This window comes from Tauraco erythrolophus, chromosome 5 (genome assembly GCF_009769465.1).
Source record: "Tauraco erythrolophus isolate bTauEry1 chromosome 5, bTauEry1.pri, whole genome shotgun sequence".
In the NCBI taxonomy this organism is placed as follows: domain Eukaryota; kingdom Metazoa; phylum Chordata; class Aves; order Musophagiformes; family Musophagidae; genus Tauraco; species Tauraco erythrolophus.
The window spans coordinates 11,488,658-11,512,142 of record NC_141469.1 but is presented as its reverse complement, the minus strand read 5'-3'; positions in this window follow the sequence as shown (position 1 = coordinate 11,512,142).

Sequence of the window (23,485 nt, the reverse complement as noted above, 5' to 3'; positions counted from 1 at the left end):
CTCCTGCGTACCGTGAGTTCAAGGTAACTTCAAAATTACACACAGCAATGTACTTAGTTTAGCAAAGTACATCACATATATGTCTGCTCACACACAATATGTGAATAGCACACATCTGTAGTGTATCTTGAATGTACTAGCAGAGGAACTCTAACATTCGACATAAGAAAACCTTTTTAATGCATATCATCTCAGTGTCTTGAAACAGTACCTGCTTGACTTATCTACAATTTACTACTTTAGTAACAGGATTCTTCTAGGTAATTTCTGTCTATTATGGTGATAGGTCTCATGGGAAAACCTATACTTAAAATACATCTCTCACTTAAGAATAATGTCATTATCACATTCATAGCTTACTGAAAAGACAATCTGTCACTGAGATTAAAAAAATCGGCACTATCGAATATCTTCAAAAGCGCTAAATCTGTCCATCTTGCAGATAGACTAAAACATAGAATTTTTCAATAGAAAACAAAATACAGGTTATAAAAATAAATATAAAATATAAAAATATGGACAGGATATAACCCTGAAGGGAATTATGTTCTAATACTAACAGAGGAAGAACTAACCTGATCAAACTTGAAGATTCGTTTGAATTTAAATATGAATGGAATTGTTAGGAGGTTATGTAAAAAGTTATCTATTAGTTACACATAGTCACGTTACTAGCTTTCATGAAATAGATTCGCAATACCTTTCTAACCCTTAAATGTCTTATTTTATGATTTTCGTAACAAGAACTCTTCTGCTCTTAAGATGGCTGTTCTCTCTTTCGATATGAAGTTCTAATCATACATGGAACATGAAATGATTGACAGAATACTAACTAATATTATCTTACTCAAAAAAATTACTTTCTGATTAATATCTACTGCTTCAATATCCACACAAGAATTTATGAATTGCATTGATTATTCAGGCTGTGGTCATAATGGACTGTACTCCAGACAGACAGCAGCAGCAGATTATCTAAGATTCCACATCAGTTGCTGGAGTACAGAGAGTGCATGTGCTTAGGAGAATAGAATTCAAAATAACAAAAATGAAAACGAATCAACTAGCCAAGCAAGCAAAACTGTGGCCTGAAGTTTCTAAATACAAAAGCTATAAGAAAAGTGTACATGTGTGCTTGCTCTTTTCTTTTGTTTTGGCTCACATGAAAAATAAGTTATTCACTTACTATTTTCCTCTTGCCCTTTATATTCAGACAACAGCACAGCTGGGAACTTGGGGGGAACTGGGAGTTTGTGAGGGTTTTTAAGCATTGTTGTAGGCATAGATGACTCATCTTAGGTCACAAAAATAATGTAATATTAAATAATTACATAGACATGAAATTTAAACAACATACTGGAAGCCTTGGGTTCATTTTCTAAGCTTATACCTCTACATAGAACTTACACTTTGTTTCCAAAACCCACCATCATGTAAGAGTAAATGCAATTTTTTTTGGTATCTGTTCACTATTGATAGATACCTCTGAAAGACTTATCGGCCTGACTGTCTTGACAAATGTGTAAAACATCATTCACCTGTAAATTACTTTCATTATTAACTTTTGATTTACATATTGTTTCTGCTCTTCTAATACTGGAAATGATGACTTAAGGCAGCAAATTTCACGTACAAGAGTGTAGGTTGGCTAGTAACAGTGGGACATAGAATCAGAATGCAATGATTGCAACGGCACAAAGCCTTTATCAATATGAGGTGGTTTACATTGTAACTAGCTCATTCTGATTATTTAGAAGCTTCTCTACCTGTGGAAAAATCCTTACTCTTTTCCCCAGGAAACACAAATATAATTAGAATAGAGGGCAGACTTTCAATACCTAGCAAACAAGATCCTTATTTCAGCCAAGCACAACCTTCGGTGTATAACACACATTAACAAAGGTCCTGCAAATTTACTTTGAGATTCTTTACTGCAGCATGTGGGTAGAGAAAATAACAAATGTGATAGCGATTAGGAAGCAAGGTATTCCACAGAGGTCTGTCAGCAACTTTAACAAGAAAACGAATTCTTTACTTATATCACCTTCATACTGATTGTCTACCAGGTTCTGGCCACTTATCTTGCTCCTAAAGAGTCAGACATCCAAATATCTTACAAAGTTTTATTCATCCTTCATTTTTTAAAGTCTCTGTTTCCCTGATGTCAAGCCTACCTCCCCTACCTGACTAGCAAAAGCATCTTAATAGCAGCAAACTAGCAGAAACCCAGCACAGAGCTCAGCTTCCTCCTTGTAACTGACAGCACAACAGCCTTCTACCCACTTACTCTCTTTTCTTCAAGACAGACGAAAAGGAGGAAACTTCATCGGGAGGTAGCAGTTTAGAAACTTGACATTTCAGTGCTTGATGCTCACTTTCATCTGCAATAAGCTCTTGACTTTAATACTGAAAAATAATGAAGAATAGCAAAATCAAAACTGACACTGTGTGTCTGCTTAGACTCATGGTGCCTATATGCTACCGCAGAGAACAATAATTTCATTCTTTTCTTAAAGCATTTTGCTGTTGAATGAAAAGTACCTTTAGCTATATCTACACATTGCCTATAGCAGTCAAGTCAGTCTTTAAAAAGGACAAATCAAACATTTCAGATGCATTAATCCATATCTTCCTACGTAATATGTTACATTAATGTACCCTAGAACGTTAAATAAACCAGAGGGGAAAATTCATATTGTGACACACTGCAACAGATCACACCACCCAGATATATTCACATGAAAAGAATCACAGTGCCTTTGAGAAATATATTTTCCGGTTTATAATTTTAAAGAGTGCACTAAGGCTACCAAATAAATTCTGTTTGAAGCTCTTCAAGGCTTCCAGAAGATGAACTATTTCAGGTGTTAGCTTGGTGTTATTTTTACTGCTCCTTCTCCCTTCTTCTTTTTTTCAATTCATTCTCCAATAAAGAGCTAAAAGCTGTGTGAAAATGAAAGAAGGTATTTCTCCACTTACTACAGGGGTTTGTACATACTGCTACACTTATACACACTGTATAGATGTACTGATAGTCATGTTTTCCATCCCACACCAGTTAATTGTTGTTTCTCTCTATTTATTCCTCTCAATGCATCAGGAAAAAAAAACGTATTTTTATAAGAAAATGGAAACAAAGCAAAAGAGTGCAAAGCAACAACGCTATTCCAGAACAGCAAATGACTAAGATATTCGTCTGGGAGTCAGGAAACCTGAGGCAGGTAGTTAAACATGCATAATTGGACTTGGGTCTCTGCCAGTCTAGCCTCATGCCAAGTCCACACTACTTGCCTTTCCAAGAAAAGGGAAGCAGTCAGTATCTTTAATTTTAATATGAAATTGTACCATAATACTTTATCACTCAAAATTGATACGTTGTAACAGAGAGTTTGTTTCAAAGAATATTCATCTCCAAAATGAAAACGTTTGAATAAAAATATCCACCACTCCTACTTATCTTTCTAGAAGATGGCGAAATAATTCCTTATGACACTACTACATAAACACGTCAGAGTACAATGTGCTTATGACATAATATCAAAATATGTGCAGAACATATTAAAGAGACTCAATGAAATGGTCACTAGTGTTCATAAACATTGCAAGAGGGTTTTGAATCACTTTGAGGATGTGACTTAAAAGTGAATTAGCACTCGTGCAGGTAGAATGCAAAAAACATGAGGCAAACTTCCACCAAACCCTCAGAAGTTTCTGTTTTCCCAAAGCTTCAACACGAGAGTTTCTATGGCTCAGATACTGCATGAATTATAAAAGCAAGCTACACAGCAAAACCAGTGACAGCCCTGTTGTAGTACTGCAGCCTACTGCTACCAAAATTGCTATCCTAGGATCTACAGCAAGCTGTTGCAACGTCAAAAATCTTAATGTACTACTTCACATGTAGCTGCTCTTGATTTTTTTAAGTCAGAGTACGTTTTACTCAGATTCTTTTTGTGGGGGTTTCTCTCCACCCTCAGTTCAAGAGCCAGCTTCTATCATTCAACATTTTTCCCACCTTTTATGGAGGTGTATGGCCTTTCCTATTTTCAAAACCTTTTCTGTTATTAATCTACTTGTTTTCATGTCTTACATAAAGGTATATTTTTTTCCTTTCAGGGAACTTAAAGTTTAGTTATTCGCCTTCACATAAAAGAATGCATATACTACTGTGACTGCAGTGTACACCATTTAATCTACATCGTGGTTTAGTCACAAGTGGGAAGTAAAACAAAAATCTTTGTAAAACCTTGATTAGTAATACATCATTTTAATAGGAATTTATCTCTGTCCTCTTTTTCTAAATGTAATTTTCTTTTCTAGTTACACAGGTTCCAGGACAGATGTTTACTGTACTCGTTCATCATGGCTTATCAAACATTTCATAATATACCTCAAAAAACACAAGACCCATAATGAAAGGCCGAAACACGAAACTTGCAAATAATACACAACAAGCAATCAAGCAGGTGATATCGAGGATATCGATGTTTGAGGTCCCTGCAATATGGAGAGGAAAAACAAACAACCCAAAACCCCATATTTAACGTTAACCTATTTCCACTGACTCTAGAAAACAAAACATACCCCAAATTGCAGAACATGATAGAAACTCAGATAGAAATAAAATCACTGTTAGTACCTAATTGTCTGGGACAACCATTTCTGACTTTAAATTTAGGTCAATATGGTGAGTCTATGCAAGCTGACACATTGGCAAACACAAGGTCTCTACAGTCCAGTTCTACCAATGAACAATTATTTTAAAAGGCAGCAAATAAACATATAAATCTTTGTGAGCAAATTATGAATCAGCAGGCAGTAGATTAATCACTTTTTCCTTTTGTTTCCACCATAGATAGCTGACAGAAATCTTTAAGTCAGTATTATCCCTTAGTTTAAGTTGTTCCTCTTCCTCCTCAGTACTTACCACTCAGATGTAATTTTAAGGTTCATATGCTTAAACTTAAGATAGATGTTACATTCTTTTACTCAGCCTAGTGGAAACGGCACCATGCCAGAACAGACAGAACATATAAAACTATTAACTTAGTGTGCAGTGAAGTCCATTCCTCTTGTTTTCTGCTTTCCTAAGCAAAGTGATGAAAATATTTAAAGTGTGAGAGATAAGCAGCAGTAAAAGACCTTGCAGAGGCTATGCAGACAGCTGCCAACTATTACTGCATCACCAGTCTAATTACAACCACACATCTTAGCTGGGGGAAGGAAAAAAAAAGACAAAATATTCCTATTCAGGTGTAATCTCAGTGAAATATACCTCAGGCTGTGAACATTTGGGAAAAAAATGAATAGATCAAAGGGGAAGTCTTTCCTTCTCTGTAACTACCTCACAGAAGTCCAAGATCCATAAGCCATTGTGTCTCTCATTTGTTCAAGTCTACTTTGGTCTTTACAAACATGCGTGCCAGACATACTGTGGTTCTGCCAATAATCACCTTCAGCTAAAATCAAGTCAGCTGGGACATGAAACTGCTGGGAGCTGTAGGATCTACAGAGAATAAACACAATACATTTTTACTTTGGTCAAGAGAGATTTTTCTTTTTTATTTTCTCTCACTGAACTTCAGAATACTGAATTTAAAGAATATAAAATTTCAAATCTAAGCAGTATTGTGTGTATATTTGCATGCGCATGCATATGTTTAAGACAAATAATCCAGGAATTGTACTTCAAATTCTTCATCTGCCTAGCTGTAAGTAGCCTTACTAAGTTTTGTACACATTTCCTTGTTTTAAAAGTCACAAAAATACTTCACAACAAATGAAAATAATTAATTAGACTGAGGAGAGGTTTTCCAAACAGGACATAAATATTAAAAAAAATATTCTATATCACTGCTAATGACTTCTGTTCTTAAAACCTTTCTCAAGCTGAATTACATCTAGACTTGCACACAAATTACTTGTCTAAAGGAAGGACTTGTGGTCTAATCTGCAATATATTAGAGAAATTCATATCTGATTGATAGACAGTGCTGTGGTAGTCATATTTTCCTTTCCCCTTTGGAATAAAGCCAACTCAGAAGTGACATCTGTGAATTACTGGGTTTCCTGAAGGTTAAGCCACTTAGGGGAAAAAATATCATTTACAAGTTGTAAATCTCTTTTGCAAATCTTACTTTCATTCGAGGTTGAATGCTTCTAATGATATTGTAGGAGCCCCACACAGAAAGCAAGATCCCGAGTAAGTATTTGATGCTGCAGTGCTCCACTGCATAGAAAACAAGGATACTGCCATTATTGCAAGCTCATGAACTTTGATTATACTTCTTAAAGCCATTTGCTAAAGTGTAAAATAAAGTGCAAGATGCTATATTAGATGCTTCATTGAGTTTTAATCAAAGGGAGAAATGATATTTCTATTTATTATTTATCTATCTTCAAAATGTGGCTAATATTTCTAGTGATAATTGCTGAAGTTCTGTAATGGTTGGCATTAAGTATGTCTAGATATTAATACAATTTAGCTTTAATGAAGTGTCATTTAATTATGAAAATTCACTCATACACAGATGTACAAACCCTGCAATTCTGTTACAATTTTTAGAAGGTAAACTCACTTTTGCTGACACATGCTTTAGCGAGTAAAATATTGAGTTATGTTGTATTGAAGAAGTCCTACTTTTGCTATCACAATACTACTGTTATATTTCTTACTTCATTAGCTAAGTCTTTACACATATTGGTACAATACACTTACACAATACTGAATTGTAGAAGAATTGTTTCGATACTTTGAGTAGATAAAAATGTAAAAGGCAAACTAAAGGGCAAACGTAATTTTTGTAATATGATAAAAACATGAAAAATCAGATTTTAAGAAATAAATGCTTATTAAAAAGACCTTCAGTAACATCAAGCAAAGCATGAAAACCATCCTACCAAAATATAAAGCTTCAACTCTATTGCAAATGTGCAAAACTTGAAAATGAAAATGAGAAGAAAGCAAGCAGAAAAAAAAAAAAGAAAACTTTTTTTGAGTACCAGGCAAGCTGACTTAAATGTGAAGATTTCTAACCAAATGAGGTCTCTTCAATAACAAGAGATAGTCTATATTGATTAAAATTTAATCAAATCGCTTAAAGATTATACTCCTATTTCCAGCATAATCATTCGTGTTTTGCCAAAGTAACTCAATCAACTGAAATTTAGAGGGTTTTCATGAAATGAAATTTTGAACGCCTTTTTACACACCATTCTGGTTTTCTCATTTTCAGGTAACAGAGCAGTCAAATGTACTAAGTTCTTTAGGAAATCACTCAGTGAACAGTATTCTTCAACTTCATGTATTTTTACTTAGAGTTATTAAACTATCCCACAAGAAATTGTTCCATTAACATCAGTAAAACTACTCACATGTTAGAAGTTACAAATTTAGCAACGCGCATACCTGGAGCACAACATGAAGTAGAATCTTTGACTCACGCAGAAAGAGAGAAGGTCACTTGTATTTTGTGACTTATCTTAACAATAAACACTACTTTTGCATTTTTGGTGCATTCTATTAGCAGACCTAGAGCATCTGTAAAAAACCCTAAACTTACAAAATTGCTCTCTTGCACCGGCTGCGGCGATTACAGCGTCTCCAGTTACAGAAGGGTAAAATGGGATATAGAAATATGTCTCTGATCAGGAAAGAAATACAACTGCAAGTTATGCCAGTTGCACAAATTAATTCTTGTGAGTTAGTCAAGAAACTACCATATTCCTCTTCATTGGAAACTCACAAATGTAGGCACGGAACAGCGTAGTGGTACTTATCCCACGAGGGCACAAGGTAAGTGAGCGACAAATTAATTCTTTGTATTATTTCTGATGCATAAAACATCAACAAAAAAAGGGAACTGATCTTACTAAAACATAGAACACTGACTACTCAAGAGGATATGAACTCCCCGTCATTTTGTGAGCAAGGTTCCCCTCTCTGGTGTAAATCAACACCGACTTTTATGGAGCTACACTAGTCTATGCCAGATGGAAGTCTGGATTTGATCAGAAAGGCTTAACTGTAGGAGGGAACAATAAAGAAACTAAGTTTCTCCGTCAGTAATTAGACATTAAAAATAATAATAGTCACTGTAATCAAGGGGAGAGAGAGGCTTCAGCGTAAGTTTTGGCCAAAGCCATGCTGAGCTACAATAAGATTATAGAACACAATGCCAGAGATGATTCACAAAACGAGAGTAAATTTCTGAAAGGCTAATGACAGTGCTATCCAAATCATACCTGGCAGCAGCACTACTAAAACCACATCTGTTGTTGGAAATTGGCTCTCCTCTTCGAAGAGGAAAGCTACCTTAGGTTATTTGTTGTGGCTGTCATGAAATGAAATATCAAAGTAAAACTGAAATTCACTGTTATATTCCAAATCCCAGGAGACTGTTCTCAAAGCGCCTCCTGGTTATAAGAATGCAAGACTCCTTTGCATACTATGAATACACGAGAAACAGGCATGCTACAGCAAAGGTTAATAGGTTTGGATTTTTAACTTCCAGGATATATCAAAACTTCCCACTTTCAGCAAATTGAGATAAACTGAAATGATACAACTGATGGAATGTTAACATGACTTTCATAACTTTAAATAAACTCAGCAGTTGCCTCTATGTTTGTTCTCTAATTTACAGGTTTTGCAAACAAAAAAAAAAAAAGATGCAAGACTTACTGACTTCATGACCATTTCAGGACTGGTATGTTGCAGATATGAGGTAATACAATCACCAGTGTCATTAGGGAATTGCTAGCAATCCCTCCCTCACTGACAAGTTACACTTGTAAAAAACAAAACAGAACTGGTTTTAATAATTTTCAAAGAGCAGTCAGCATCTGAAGTTCATTGTATAAACACAATTAAAGGAAAGAAAAAAAAAAACTTTAAAAGGACTCCTGACGTTTTATTTTGTGAATTATAGTTTATGGACTGGAGAAACTGCATGAAAAAGAAAGCGAAATTACTATACAGTTCTTAAACAGTTTCACAGACAGAATAACTCTCTCTTTTAAAGACACTCCTTCCAGGTCAAGGATTAAGACTTACTGCATACCTATGTTTCAAATCCTGCAAACTCTACTGACAGTGAATGCCTTTTATTTGAGTCAGTAGTAGAATCCATGCTCCGGGTATGCCTGCAACATATTTATTTTAACAACATCTAATCAAATTCCCTTTAAAGACACGATCCCAAATTCTGGTGACAATGACTTCATTGCAGCGCTTCATCTATCAGCAATCTCCCCTCTCTATGTGGTCATGACACAAGATCACTCAACACCACCACGGCTCAGCTAAGTTTCAGTTGCTTTCTCTTTAATTTTGGCATGGTTTAAAACCTCAGATTAAGGCAAGGCTCCAGTGCTGTAGCTTATTGTTACACAAAGGCAGAAGAAGTTAGAGCTCCCAACAAAAACATATATCATTAAGCTTGTAAGAATGTGTTTTAAGAGGTTCTTGCTGAATCTAAAAATAGTGTACAAGCTGTGCTCCCTGCCAAAAGAGTAGCAAAAAGAAAAAAAAAGCAAAAGCAAAACCAAGCAAACAAAAAATCCAACCCCTATCCACCACTGTTTTCTAGTGAACTATTAAAAGGAGGATCAGCATCTACAGACAGCGGAAGGAGCAGAGAAAGACTTTAGGAACACAGGTTTCACAGTTCAGAAAATAAAGTGGAAACTCTCAGGCTAGTGCTGGGATTTCTGCACAGCGGGGCATGGCTCCACAGGAGCCTCAGAGCTGCTGCCCAGCCTGGAGAGAAGAGCCCAGCGCTGAGCTCCTCAGGCATATGCTGAAGAGCAGCACCGTATCAGGTCACACGTTTAGCATTTTCAATATCCAGTCATGCCAAGAGAAATTTATGAAAAGAATTAAAATAACTCCCATTTCTGGAACTTCGTAGAAGTCAAACATATCAGATTCAACAATACCATTCAATCTTCTACAGAGATCAAGTCCACTTTACCCACCTGTGTGACCTGTTATTATGTTGTAGTTGTGAGGGAGACAGGTAACTAAGAAACACTGACACCCTCTCCCTTTAACTGGTCCCTGTAATTTCTAACTCTCAGGTACAGAGCAAGGTAGGGCTCTTAACCAAAAGTAACTTCACATCCAACAAGACTTACCTTTAACAAACAGCAGAGTATCCTCCAAGTCCTGCAACAGAGTCCCACAGAGACTACGTGTACACCACCTATCCTCTCCCCTTGATGTAAAAAGACAAAACCAACCCAGACAAAGAACACCCACCTGTAAACCTCACATGACAAACTCTTTTTTTCAGTGGGCTCTAATGAAGTCAGGTGTTTTGTGTTTTTTGAAGAATAATTTAAGCAGAGTCAAATTACTTGATTCCTTTCCAGGTGGCAGTGATAAGGCTACTTGGTTTCAGGTGATTAAAAAGTAAAAACTGCTGTCAAACAAGACTCTCAAAATTCTCCTTCTCCTAAATCCTTCTTCAAGGTTTACTGTTCTTTTAAGTAATGTCAGGTTTTGGAGTCTATGATTTGGTTTTAGCTCTTTTTAACTGGAGGGTTCACCAGGGAGCAAGCCATACCTTCCTTTGCTCACAAAAATGTGCCTATGTAAATGGTGTAGTAATGATCTCTCTCAGCCTGATGCTTAACTCATTTAGATCTATAAATCACTCTCATATACTAATAGCCTAATGCAAGGTAATAACTCAAAATAGAAATCTCATTTAATTTCACTGCAATTAAACCAAATAATATATAATGTATCTTTTTAGACATAACAAGAAGTTTAGCCACCTTCCCCAGGATTTTGTACTGTTCTCTGCCTTCTACCTTATGTGTGCCTGATCCTGCAGCACCACAGCTTTACAGTGGGCTTTACAGAGAAATGGCAGAAACAGGTTCTTTTTCCAAAGTCTTATGCCTTCCTGTTTACGGCATATTCAAAGAACTTTTTTTTGCCCAGGGGTGTGCCTTTCCCCCAGTTCACAACCACTACAATTTGCAAAGTAACAAACTTTAGCCTTCCTCTCTGCCCACTGCTCCCCCACCTCTAGGCAACACATTTTAATTTCGTTTTACAGTTAAGGGCAAACATGTTTCCCATCGAATGGATGGACAATTAAGTGATTTTGCAGACAACAAGATTTACAGAAATAGTCAGAAATTGATCAAAAGGAATCAGAAGAATATATAAGGACAAAATAGAGTTTGCAAAAATGTAAGTTTTCTGTTTTACTATCTCCACTGATTAAAGCTCACTGTGTTACGTAGCCAATACGATTCATATTATAAGTTACGGAGACAAACTGATACTTGGGTACAAATTTGACCAGATGCAAATTTCCTGAAGAATATAGACAACTGAAGTTACAAAAATAATAATAAATGCAGTACAATAATACTCTTCCTAGAATACAGATGGTACTTTCCTACTGAGTGCATTTGTACTGTTTTTAAACTGTTGTGACATGGTCAAGCACTAAATTACAAGATTTTTCTGTGAAAGATATTTACTACTTGCACATGTGCAGGCAGTATTGTATTCTGCTAATCACCCTAAACTCTGAGGCATAAGGGCTATATAGGTACATACAGACACACCAGATAACACTCAAAGAACCACAGCCTTATTTTAGCAAAGTCTGGAACACATTATTACAAAATACATGTATCTTAGAGATAAGCGAGCAATTCACAGAAGATAATTCGACTACTCGTTCTCTTCTGGCAATGGATTGCAATTGCCAGAAAGGTATTTTATTTCAACTCTCTCAAGAATCTTTTCAGTGAACCTGGCAAAAAGTACTGGAATATTTAGCTGTCAGATTTTGAAATGAGAACTGTCTTGGTTAGTTATAAGGTTGCACATGCAGTTTCTGGTGTACTCTTGTTCCCTCATTAGATTATCACCATTTTAAAATCAAGAAGAAGGATTAACATAAATAATGCGGTTCAGGCTGATGTTCCCTTGAAGTTTAAGGGTAAAATGATGATAAGCAGGATAACAGAAACTTTGAAATTGTGAACCATTCTCTTTTCTGAAACATGTAGGCCTTTGCTTGAAGCACCATTATAACAAAGAAAAAAAGCTCTATCTTTCCTTTTAGCCTTCTGGGGTTTTTTTTTCAGTTAGCATTCACAGAGATAACTGTGCAGACGTTTTTTGGACCACAATTCTTGAAAGACTTTAGCAGCCAAGTCCATAGGAACATTCAGAACACCAAAAGTGAAGAAGCGCATGTGTAAATTTTTAATATTGGATATTATGGTTTGATCGCACCCTTTTTGCTGTAAGAACATGACATAAGAACAACTCTCCTGGGCCCTTCTGAATGAACTTCTAGCTCAGTGGTCTCCTCCCCAACACCGGAAAAGTGGGAATTGCCAGAGAAGAGCCCGCATGTGCAGAACCAGAGAACACTGTGGTAGCATTAACTTCCAGCATTCACCGGCTCATGAGTTTCTCAGCCAGAGATGCTGGGTCTGTATGCAAAAACATTATCTTTTAAAATATCCACTGACATTAGCAGCAATCCCCAAAAGTAATTTACACAGGCAGAGCTAGAAGGTCCACGGAGACCAAAACTGTTACTGGACAATTCTTTATTACCTCTGAGAGTCTGGTTCCACCTTCTGATCATACTCTTTGAAATTGGACGAGTTTGGGGCAGGTGTCATTCCCTAACCCTTATTTTCTGGCTTCAGCTGAAAGGAAAATTAGGCATGTGTTTCAAGTGGGAACTGCGGCATGCTCCAGCATAGCCAGAGTTTTGGTCATTTCACTACAAACAGATGGGCATAATATGCTAACCGGTCTGATCTACTTCCAAAATCAGGGTCCTATACTATACACACATGCACATTCAAGTCAAATTATTTGAAATTACTATTAATTACAGCTGCAATTCTAACATCTATGAATCTGTCACAAGCCAGCTAGCTTTAAACTGGCCGTCATTAAATATCTTTCCAGCACATTATGCACACAGCACAGAGCAATGACAATAAGTCCTGATATTAAAAGATAAGCTGATTTCAAGAGGCACAAACAAAAACATGTTTACTTTAGTCCCATTTTGCATGACATATCCCTCAGCATGGCCTTTGCATTTGTAGTATGGTAGGAATCTGGCAATTCTAGACTCTTAGCATAGAAGGGAGTGATTCCAAATCTGTGTGCCCTTGTGGTGTTGTCATCTAACATTAGTCACATTGCTGGGGGGAGGGGGGGGGGGGGGGGGGCGGGGGGGGGGGGAGGGGGTAGGGAACACTGTGTCTTGTAGATGCACCTACTTGGAAAACTATTGACATGAAATTAAAATGTGTGGCATAACTGTGCTGCAGTTGTTTGTTCCAGACTCCAGTGAGCTGAATTTGTGGTCTTACTTTCCATCCTGAGACCACTTTCAATCTTGACTTGTATAATGAATCTTCTAAAAGAAAAATTAATCTTGTTGAAGGAGAATGTAAATTGTCTTACACATACACTTTATATATAAAAGTGTGTGGGATACAGGGAGGGTCGTATGGAGTAAAAATGAGTATCTGACCAGATACCAAGCATTAGACTTAAGGAGGAAAACACTCTGGCTATACTGGATGCCATGCTCTTAAGCACAGATGGAATATCTATCCCTACATTGTTTCTTCCTTTACACCTTAGAGAATTGAGTTCTTGGTATATCTGAAGTTGTTTACATGTATCTAAACTTGCAAGCCTAACTTAGTGTGTTCATTTTAGAGGCATTGCACATTGTTCTTTCCATTTAGGCAAGCAGATGCCCAGCTCGCTAAAAGTAAAATCATTATTTTGATGCCTAGATGTAGACTTGAGCAGTTTTTGAGTATCAAATTTCATTTTGTATCACTGTTCCATCCCACATCCCTCCTGTATGTGAGTGAATGCTTTGAGATCGCTGCAGCATTATTGTCCGAGCTCCACCAAGTCAACTCATGACTTCAGCTATGACTATCTTCTATTCTCAGCAGTTCATCCATGTAAGCTGCACAGTAGGTGTCTATAAACTTCATGTTCTAGGCTAAAAAGCTGTGATACGGTACTTCATCCTCTTTTACTTCTACTCTTTGGATTTTCATGAAGCTGACATTGTTTTCATTTGGGACACATCCATCATGTAATATCTGTAGAGGGGTATAGTCTTTATAGTAATATGTTTGCATCCTCCTGTTTCAGTCAATCACGTCCAAAGCAGTAGATATAGAATAAAGTAACAGAGTCATTTACCTAAGATCACTAGGAGTTTGGAAAAGGTCACAGAGACTAAATACAAAGGTTGTGTCAGGCTTTTGACATAAAGCAGTGTTTATCTTAACTTCATCTGGCAAGCAAACACAGTTCATAGCACTTCAACTTGACTTTTTGTAACATCATATTTTTTTAATTACAACAGTGGAATAGATGGTTAAGTACTCCTCATTTCTATTTTCAATAAGCCCTTCAGACTGAGGGGAAAAGCCACCTTAAGCCTGCAGCAGAACAGCACTTGCAGCAAGGCTGTACCTGAATCAGCTGACCATCCCTAACTCCAATTGATGGGACTTGTGGGCATAGAAAGAATGTAAGATTGTTCCTAGTATGCTTTAGAGAAAGAGATAACAAAAGGAAGAACATGGCCAATAAAGAATTTAAATTTATCAATACAACTCAGGAATATTTTTTTTCTGATTTTTGCCAACTAAAGGTGTCATAATTATATTTGTATTATAAAATACTATGTGAATGTGTGTATATGCATATATAAATGCATACATTTTTGCAAATATGCATACATGTATGTACTTAGTGAAAACTTTACACTAGAGTGATTCTTTTTATTAGAGGTTCAAAATTGTGCTTTAAAATATTTCACAGGTGCACTATGATTTCCTTCCTTTCAAGTATTTTTTCCCACAATGCTACACTCAAGAGAACTACTTAAAAAAAACTGGAATAGACAGATATTACAGTCCTTGAATGATGGTGCACTGCATCCTTAGATTTTAATTTATTTACCTTTTTTTAACCTTGTGCTTCGTTAGAAGGAGAATTTATAATAATTATCAATAGGAATGCCTAGATCACCTGTCCAGAAGACAAACATGATTCAAGCAGACTCCCGTGTGACGTTCATCAATAGATTTGTCTTATAACCTAAGGTTAAAAAAACCTGCTTTTCCTATTTCTACAGCCCTGATTTTACCAAATTTAAAATGGTCCTACTTATCAGGGGCTATGGCACTGCAACTCCAGGAAGTTTTCAGCACTTATAGGTCTCAGCACTTTTCTTAATAAGTGGATGCTCCTGGTACACCAAATTTAAGGAAAATAACAGGGAAGAGTTTCCTTATTTAGGTTACAGACCATCATAAGGAAAGCTATGAACTCCTAGAAGCATTTGTCATTTTGGAAACACATTTGTGTTTCTAAAATGAGTTTTACAGTATTTACTGGAAAAATATTTATGCTATAAGATTTTTTTAATCCTAATTCAGTATTTAAATACTTAGAGAAGCAAACGAATTCTAAGTCACCTTTCTGCCAAGTGTACTGTTTATTTCTTCTCTAAAATAGTCTCCGTTTTTTTGAACTCTTTTCATAAAACAGAATGTTTCAGTGAGTCCATTTTCAGTATTTAGAGAGATGAGCATAACAACTCAAATAAACCTTCACCGCTCATTTACAGACATACATTATAATATTTTCCTTACGATTTCCTTCCATTCTGTCTTTATGCATTCTAATATCTTGTGCTGGTTTTGGCTGGGATAGAGTTAGGTTTTTTCACAGTAGCTAGTATGGGGCTACATTTTGGATTTGTGCTGAAAACACTGTTGGTAATACAGGGATGTTTTTGTTACTGCTGAGCAGTGCTTACACAGAGTCGAGGCCTTTTCTGCTTCTCATCTCACCCCACGAGCAAGTAACAATAAACTTCAAGTAGAAATACCAATTTGCTTCAAAAATTGTTATGCATCCGATGCCTCTGTGGTCTGTTCATTACAGAGCTTTTGCTATCTTTTTACCCATGCCTCTTTAACTTCCTCAGTTGCTTCTTGTCAAATTCATTCATTTTCCCATATCCACTACAAATGCGAAGAAATAAAGAACAACTGAAGCACAGTTTCCATTTCTAAAACACTGCCCTGGCTAAACCTTTTTCTGCCATGATTTTACAGATGTTCTATGATTGTGCTTTAGTGATAATTAACTTACTAGGGAGAGCTGTAAACTCATTTACAGGTTAAAAACTCTCTCAAACACAAATATAAACTGGACTTACAAGAGGCTGGGTATTTTGTTCCATGTTCAGACATTTCATACCTGAGTTCAGTCAGAATAACTTTATGCCTAGTACCTGTCCCCACTGATCTACCAGTTTTGTTTCCTTACCTTTTGTTTTCCTGACAGAATCTCTGATAGTACTTCACTTTTATTAGCAAAACAGGTTTTTGTCCATCAATTCCAGCATTTCTATCTGTTTTAAAATATATATTTAAAGATAGGCTTTGTTTCTTTTTATGCATTTCATTAATTACTCTGGAAATTTCTTTTGGTATTTATTGTGCTCCTCATACATACTATTGTTATTTATTTTATTTTCCCATTTATTTAGCTACAGTGGATCAGATTTTTGAAGGAACACTTCTTAGCTCAATCATTTGAAATTTGTTGTTTAGCTATGTAAGTTTCTTCCTATTTCTCATTTTGTTCAGCAATACAACACCTCCTGAGACACTGTTTCCTTCAGTAGAATAAATGCCATATTCAAGGAGTTTACTTTTCCTTAGGGCATTTTTTTTTACAAGCTCCCTCATTTTATTAAATCTGTCTTTCTGAAGTTTATTGTCATTATAACACTTCTGTATACATAACTTTCTCATGATATGGATTCTAATTATATTGTGATTATAGTTGTTTCGTAGCTCTGCCAGCACTACAATTTAAATGAACGTCTATGTTCTGCTTTTCTGACTGAAAGAGGTATTCACATCACCTAACTCCAGACACTTAGCTAAATTCAGACACAACTACCCTAGGCTCCCTGCATTGTCAATAAAGACAAAAACCTACATCTTCATGAGGTGACTCAGGAAAAATACCACTTGCCAATATGCAAAGTATACATCCTATCTGAGGAAAAACATTCTAGCTCCCGTTTAACTCACCTGGGTCACTACTTTCGGCTTTGCGTGGTGTGCGTAGCCTTCGAGAACGGTGATCTGCTTCCTCTGAGCGTGTGCACAATCCCACGGAGCCAGAAGGGAAACAGTCAGGTATTCCTCATGCAGCTAGAAGGGAAGAAAAATGGCATCTGTTCTAATTAGATAATATTAAATAATAATGTCCTAATTTTTAATTAGGCTGTCTCTTTAAAAAAACAATTTGTCTGAGTAACGTCTTTATGTCTTCATGAAGTCTTCATAACGACAAGATAAAACCTCGTGCTGTCTGGGAGTCAAATTATCCAAGTGCTTCTGAAAAGGAACAGTGTTTCATTAAATGGGGCATTTTCTCTCCACAATTATCAGAGAAACTACAAGAAATACCAAGGGATTTGAAACTAACGAGTCAAGTAAGTTTTTGAAATAATCTTAACAAAAATAGATATATACACAGGTACAGTCGTCTTGTTTGTTTTAGGAAGACTCCCCGAGGTTTCAATATTAAGGAGACTTAAGTTGTATCAGCTGCCAGTTATCTGAGCTGGATGTCCTACCATAAAACAGTACTGCAGTTCATGTTCATATAGCTGAGGAACCATAGCTACAATCCATTACTACCCAAAGACAGATGTGTAAGTTTTGACTCATAAAAACTGCATGAAGGAAACTAATGGGACACTAATCTCCCGGTACCTCGTGGGACAAAGAAATCTGAGTGAGTAAGATATTTAAAGATACAAAATTTGTTTCCTCTGTAAACGCCTTGCAAAGCGTTATAAATAAATCACCAGTTTCATCATTGCTCGACTTTTGGGATCACCACCATGACAGAACAAGCGAGCCATGCCGTGGTATTCTGGGACAGCAAAAGCACGTATTCATCCCAGACACCAAACTCCTGTCTGCAGATATAAACTTCTGGGAACAGGTATTTCATCAACTACTCGTTGATGACAATTTTGTGATATTTACAATTCCAAAACAATGCAGATAGAGCTCTCAATATATAAAACTTTAACGAGCAGCATGTTTTGTTGGAAGTGTCATAAAACTTTCATCAAAGTTCAAAATATTCCCAAGAAAACAGCTCTGTCTTTGACAAGAAGATCAGAAATTTGCAGTTTAGATCAAACACTGTGAAGAGGAAGAGAAATGTCGTCTGTTATAATTATTAGGAGACGATAATTATACTTTTACAAGCTCAGAAAATTTTTAAAAAGCAGCTCAGTAAACATTGTAAAATCCAGTATTAAGATTAGCTTTTATAGTTTTCCTTACAAGGAAGGTAAACAAAGTTATAGTAGCTAAAAGCTGAACAATAATACCAAGAAAGAGAATGTTGATTTATTATTTTTTTTTGTATTGGTAGTCAGAAAGGACCATAGCCACTAGAGGGGAAAATAAAAATATTAAAAAAAAAAAATATTGTTTCTTTACCTCATTCTGGAATAGTACTTTTTTCCAAATAGGTAAATTTCTTTACTCCTTTCCCATAACTGATACTATAGATAACCTTACAGAAGCAGGAGGTCCTGAGTTCACTGGACTTTATAGCAGTTCTTAATTGTTAACTTGGAAACACTTAGAACTAAGTTGAAGTGTGCAGCTTCTCTATCAAATGGCTGCATGAATAATTGAATAAATGGCCCTTATGACCTTTGGGGCATTAAGAATTAAAACAAATAAAGGCCCAAACAACAACTAATTATTTTAGTATGAGAAAAGTTAGGATGTAATTAAAGAAAGGGTAAAAACACAAACAACCGAAGGGGGCTGGAGATTATTAAGGATTAGATACATAATATGGGAACAGAGAATATAAAAGCAAATCTGATTTGGTCAATAAAAACATGATTATACATGTTCCTTTCAGTTACTACGCACAAGTTAACGATGAGCAGATTCCAAGATTCGTTTTTATGGTGAAACCACAACAACAGGGCTTGTCTTTGTTTTTGCTTCATTTGTCTGTGGGCAGCTGCAGCACAGGCCATAGGAAGATTCTTTGCTGCACTCTGTCATGCCTACCTGGCCTTGTCCACACTTTGCGTTGCCCTCCACAGCGCATATCAGGGTGCTTGCCTATGGCTATCCTCCCCCACAAGCTCTTGCAAGTTTTAGCCTGTTCTGCAGCAGTTCTTAATTCCTGAATTTGTGTAAGTTTTATTAGTCTTCCAAGGGATTAAAATAGAAATAACCTTAACAGTCTCCTTTGTTTCTCTCAAATACAGCTCCTGCTGCTTCTTTCTCTGGATAGATCAGCCCATATGCCATGGTTAGGTCAACCTCCTTAACAGCAGGTATAAAGGTTCAAACTTGATAATACAAGTCTAGATCCCCAGCCCTTTCCTTGAGTACATCCCTCAAACTAAGCCAAGCAACAGTGACAGCATGTTAAAAGAAAATACAGACCTGCTATCAGGCTCAAACGCACAGCAGCAGCTCCAGGTTTGGCTCCAGTCACTTCAGTTGTGGACCTACTTTAAACTCCTAAAATCCAGGTGTGAGTCATACTTCTTGGGTCAGTCCTTAGTTCCTTAACCTACACAAGACATGAAGGTAGTACTGTCATCCTAGGAAAAAGCTGATATGCAGTACTGTTTGGAGTTGCAAACATGACCTTGAAAGCCCCCAAATATCTTTTAAATTCTGATTTTAGGTACTCACTTGTTCAAATCAGGCTGCTTCTGAGCATGCCTGAAAATCAAGGATCTTTGCTGTCAGAAGTGAAAGTACCAATTAGGTTAGATAATTCCAAGTGTTATCTTTGGCAGTTAGCCAAAATTCTGCTCTTTAGCAGCTGGCAAGCTAAATCTTTCTGAGACCCACCTCCCTAAATGTGGGAATGAGGTGGAATTAGGACAGGTTTAAATTCATTCAATGCCTCCTTACACATGTATTGACCAGTTAATACAGTTTCAAACTCACTAGAACTTTCTGTTAGAAATGAAAATATACTGCTCATCTCATTCACATCCAGGATATCACAATCTGGAAGGCAAACTGGACTGGCTCTGGCCTCTGGACCATGTTATTTCCCTCAGTAATTGCTAAGCTAGAAGTGAAATAGCATCCAGATTTTGGTTTCGGATACTACCCCTGCCCTCCAGTTTGCCTTTACTAGCTATATCTATCTATGCTACAAATTCTTAAGAGCCACGCATCACATAGTCAAAAATCACTTTCCAGCCCAAATGGCTAGGTAATGAAATAATAAAATGCTGTTTGAGCTGCAGGGTAGCCAAAGCATGTCTTAGCTTCCCGCTCAGACTCCAGACAGCAGAGGAATAGATGGCATTATGCCACAGGCATGAGCTCCCAGTTTTCACCTCGTGCTCCGACCTCCTGGACAGGAACTGCAGAATGGAAGCTGTAGGACAGGGCAGGATCGTTCATCTTCAAGTCATTTCACTTCATCATGGCTCCAGCGCAGCCGCTTGGAACATTTTTCTGCCACTTGAATGAAAAACTACCTGGTAAATAGACACAGATATTCCACAACACACCTTTTGTTGGCCTGCCTCTTCAGTCGATCCTTGCACTTCTCATCCTTTGTCAGGACCGCAGTTTTAAAAGCTCATTCCTTTCACCTGTGTTTGCGTATCACAGATCTGCGTTTATTCAGTATGTATTTATGCAGACATTATGTTCAAAATACTTGGGTTAACAGAACCAGGCAAGCAGCGTAAATCTTTTCCTCATTATATATCTTCAGCACACAAATTAAAGTAACTGAAGTTTTCTGAACGTTGCTGAAGACTTGAAAAAAACAAGCAGAGGCGAGATAGCAACAGTGCAAGATTTTCAATAAAAATAGTAGGGATCATTGAGTTAAAGATCGTTGTTGAAAACTACTTGTTAAATTAAGAGAGAGAGATGAAAATGGATTCATTTAATTATGCACTTGGGTATATACGATAAGGTGCTGAATGCTTATTAAAAAGAAGTTAAGTTATGCTAGTTAAAAGTTTATCTCTCCTTCCAGAGATCTCCACGCTTTCACATAACAAAGACATTGCCACAGATGCTGGAAATATAGCTGCCTGAATAATAAAAATAATGTATTCATGAGTAAATTATTCAAAGATTGACAGAAAAATGTTGAATAAATTATTCACAGAACATTATTTAATAATCTAGAGAGCTGGTCAAATAATGGAAATATGTATTTCAGATAATTTATTCAGAGAGCAATGTCAAAACCCTTTGGCTAGTCCATTAGGAATGAAGAATTTGACAAGTTATTGATTATAGCTCATTTCGGTATTAAAACAAAATTCGGCAGGAATGCAGCTAAGCAGAAAGACACATAATTGACAATAAAGCGTCATCATCCTGATGATGAAAACCTTTTATCGTGCACACAAACACACAGCCTGCGTTCAAGGATTATTTTGAACAGTGCTTATTTACTACACAGTCTCATACCTTTTTTTTTTTGTTTTAAGGTAGACAACCACGGGCCCTCGGCAGACGGGTGGTTCTACCACAATCCCCAACCCGAGCTTGGAGCACATGGACATAGTAGCAGCCCCTAGCAGAGGTGCCATCCCGCCCGCCCGGCACCGGCTGTGTCCCACACCACCACCGTGCCCACTCCGCAATGGGCGACATTCCAATCGGCCCAAGGGGTCAGCAGAGCAGCGCGGGGGGCACCAGTGCAAAAGCTGCGGAAAAGTAAAAAGTTGTTAGTCCATTTGTCCACAGGCTTAGTAACTATTCAGGAGTTTTGATTGTCTAACATAAACAGCCCACCAAAGTAGGGTTCAGGTTCAATTTCAGCTCATACTTTCCTTTCAGAAGATTTTGATTAATTTTCCTCCATAACGTCAGTAAATTGCTTAACTTGGATACAGCAGAGCAAAAGCAAAATACAATCTTTCTGTACACGTTCTAGACTAGGTTTCAAGGTATCTGTGCTCAAGCAGCTGAAGAGGGAACAAGAAATAATCCCCTTTATACTGCTTCACAAAGACATTTCATAATAGCAGCTTTCCCCAGGAGCAAATTAGTTGAAAAAGGGCCAAGGCCATAGTTCACATGGGGAGTGTGCATAATGGAGCTGCCACCTCAAGGTACACTGAAAAGGCTCTTAGGAATTGGGTTTTTATGAGTGCTTTTCTTGTGGTAATGTGAATCAGCACTATTTCCTGTACAATACTGTCATATGAAGCCACAGTTCAACTTTGAAGAACAGAGAATTGCAGATTCAATGTTTTCTTCATCAAAAGCTCTCCCTCACAGGCCATAATTTTCTCCTAAGGATATGTAACGCCAGCCTAACATCTGCAGGAAGGAGCAGTCTGCCTCCTCCAGACTAAATAAATGCATGTCTTTTTTTTATTTTTCTCAATTCACCTGGCCAGAAAAACTAAGACAACAAGGACTTTTCCCTAGTTAAATATCCTGTGTGTTGTCTTCCTGACGTACTGGACCTTGGATACATTTATACCCTAAAGATCCTAACTTGTTGTTATTGAAAAGCCGGTGGAATGGATTGAGAAACACGGCGTATGAGAAAGCAAAATCCAATGCAAAAGTTAATGATCCGAATCCTTGTCATTACAAAAAGGCACCTGGCAGAAGTATCCTCTTCGCTCGTTATTCTTTGCTTTCGAAAGTGAATCGCTAGCAATCGTAATTAGAGGGGAAAGAGAAATCAGAGGTTTTCTGAATAATTTGCACAGAAAATTATATTTCACTGTATGCAGATGTTATATGCATTGCTGCTGGCAACATGTTTTAATGCTGCTAGATATGGTTTCCTTCGACTTGCCCTCTCAGGGACAGTCCCGTATTCCCGCTATTACTATACTCACTTTCTTTGACATCCATCTTCACACATTTATCACATTTATCACTTTGGCCTCCTCCACAGTTTCTTCTTCCAGTCATGATCACTTTTCTTTTTTTTTCCTTTTTTTTTTTTTTTATAGGGAGAGAGAGAAGATGCATTTCTCAGCATACCTTTACGCTTAATTAACAATAACATGCTAAAATCCATCAGCCTTCAATTAGTCAGTTCAGCATGTGTTTTGCTAGCCCGGCACCTGAAGATATCTCTTCCTGCTCCCTTGATATTGTTAATTATGTCTTTTCTTTTTCATCAGTTCATTAATATACTTACCATGTATTGTCTCCACCATGTATTGTATGTGGAGACTGTGAACGTATCTGTAACTCTCTGGCAATTATAGAAATAAAAGTAATTAAATAATTTTGTTACTTGTTATTTTGTAACACAAGCTTTTCACATCAAAATGGAATTCACAATATAAGGCATAAAAACTGGCAGAATATTTACTTCTCTAGATCTGCTTTAAAGTTTGAAAAA